This window comes from Chelonoidis abingdonii, chromosome 11, assembly GCF_003597395.2.
Source record: "Chelonoidis abingdonii isolate Lonesome George chromosome 11, CheloAbing_2.0, whole genome shotgun sequence".
NCBI classification, from domain to species: Eukaryota; Metazoa; Chordata; order Testudines; family Testudinidae; genus Chelonoidis; species Chelonoidis abingdonii.
The window spans coordinates 60,590,574-60,592,907 of NC_133779.1; positions in this window are offsets into that span (position 1 = coordinate 60,590,574).

The following is a 2,334-nucleotide window of genomic DNA, read 5'->3' on the forward strand; positions in this document are numbered from 1 at the left end:
ACAGCCCCATACACACACACCCTGACAGCCCCATACACACACCGACAGCCCTCAACACACACCCATACACTAACAGTCCTCAACACACACACATACACCGACAGCCCTCAACACACACACACCAACACACACACACACACACGACAGCCCTCAATACACACACACACACACTGACAGCCCTCAACACACATACACATGCCCTCAACACACACACATACACCTTGACAGCCCTCAATACACACACACCCCCACACTGATAGCCCTTAGCGCACACACACACACACCAACAGCCCTCAACACACACACATGCCCTCAACACACACACATACACCCTGACAGCCCTCAGCACACATACACACCAACACACACACACACGCCGGACAGCCCTCAACGTACACACAAACATACACCGACAGCCCTCAACACACACACACTCACATTGACAGCCCTCAACACACCCACACCCACACTGACAGCCCTCAGCACACACACACATACACCGATAGCCCTCAGTGCACACACACACACACCCTGACAGCCCTCAACATCCCCACACACACTGACAGCCCTCAACACACACACACACTGACAGCCCTCAGCGCGTGCGCACACACACACCAACAGCCCTCAACACCCCCTCAACACAGACACACCCCAACAGCCCTCCACACTCTCTGTCTCTCTCTCACACACACACACACTCCTTGACTGCCAATGCCCAGTCCGTCCTCCCCGTCCCCACCTGCAGGTCGTGCTGGCCCAGGGCGTCTGACCTGAGCCCAGGACCCCCCCACCCTAGAATGCCTCACCCAGCACTGGGCTAGCGGGGCCTGCGGGTCGGGAGTGAGGGGCACCCGCTGGCAGAGCTGTGAAGGGAAGTCCAGGCCTGGGACAGGAGTGATTGTTCGTTATCGTTCTAGCTCCTGTTAATTAATTCTGCCCCCGATTAGCAGCGGATAATCCCATTTCTGCTGCATTATTTTCTTCTCTCCCTGCAGTGGGATGAATCCCTGAGGTCAGAGAAGCAATTCCCGTCCCCGTCACACAGTGTGAATGCGCAGACCCAGGGCCTATGGCAGGCCGGGGGGGGACCTGAGACCAGAAACACCCCCGAGATCAACCCACAGTTGTATATAGGGAGAATTGGCTGGTTCTGGGGGCAGGGAATGGGGCGCGGGGCCTTTCCCCTCTGGGAGGCACTGGCTCTGGGGGCAGGGAATGGGGCGCAGGGCCTTTCCCCTCGGGGGGGGGGGTCTCTGGCCCCAGGGCAGGGACTGGCTGGCTCTGGGGGCAGGGAATGGGGCACTGGGCCTTTCCCCTCTGGGGAGGGGCAGCCCCAGGGCAGGGAATGGGGCGCGGGGCCTTTCCCCTCTGGGAGGCACTGGCTCTGGGGGCAAGGAATGGGGCGCGGGGCCTTTCCCCTCTGGGAGGCACTGGCTCTGATCCGGCCCCAGGCAGGGGACGGCGGGCGCAGGTGGCAGCAGCGGCCTGGGTGGTGGGCATTGACTAAGGAAATCCTGAACTCCGGGGCGGGGAATCTGTCGTTTTTTGCTTCCGGGACTCAGAATCCCTGGCTCTCTCCCAGCCCCCCGCAGCCGATGATGTCACCAGCACCCCCAAAGAGCCTCTACCAGCATGCTACGTGGAGGGCGCCCTCCTTGGCTGGGTGATGCAGACGGGGCTCGGGTCCTGGCAGGTGAGTTGAAGGCAGGGGCAGGGATGGGGTAGTGTGTGGCTAAAGGGGGGTGGGTAGCATGGATACTGCTCCCCCCACCCAGCCAGCCAGCCCCAGGGAAGGACAGACACAGCTGGAGATTGTCTCTCCCTGCGGCTCAACAGACACTTCGGGGTCTGCAGATGACACCCCCCTCCCCCCATACGCCCTGTCTGTCCATCTATCCCCATACACCTAATTCCTCTATCCGTCCTTCTGTCGGTCTGCCCCAGACACCCCCCATCCCCGTATCTATCTATCTATCCCCATACACCCCTTCTATCTATCTATCTATCCCCATCCCCCCTTATCTATCTATCTATCCATCCCCAGACACCCCCTCTATCTATCTATCTATCTCTTTCTGGGTGTATCTTTCTATCCATCTCTCTCTATCCCTGTCTCTCTCTACCTCTCTTCCTCCATCCTTCCTTCCGTCTGTGTATTTCTGTCTGTCCATCCGCACCCGGAGCTTTCTCATCCCTCCCCTTGGATATTCCGGTCTCTACCGATCCATCCCCGGACCCGGGATCTATCCCCCGCGCCCCCCGCATCTCTCCACCCGCCCCCAGCTCCCCTTGTAGCTCTGGAGCGCCCCCCCCCCCCCTCTCCCCACCCCC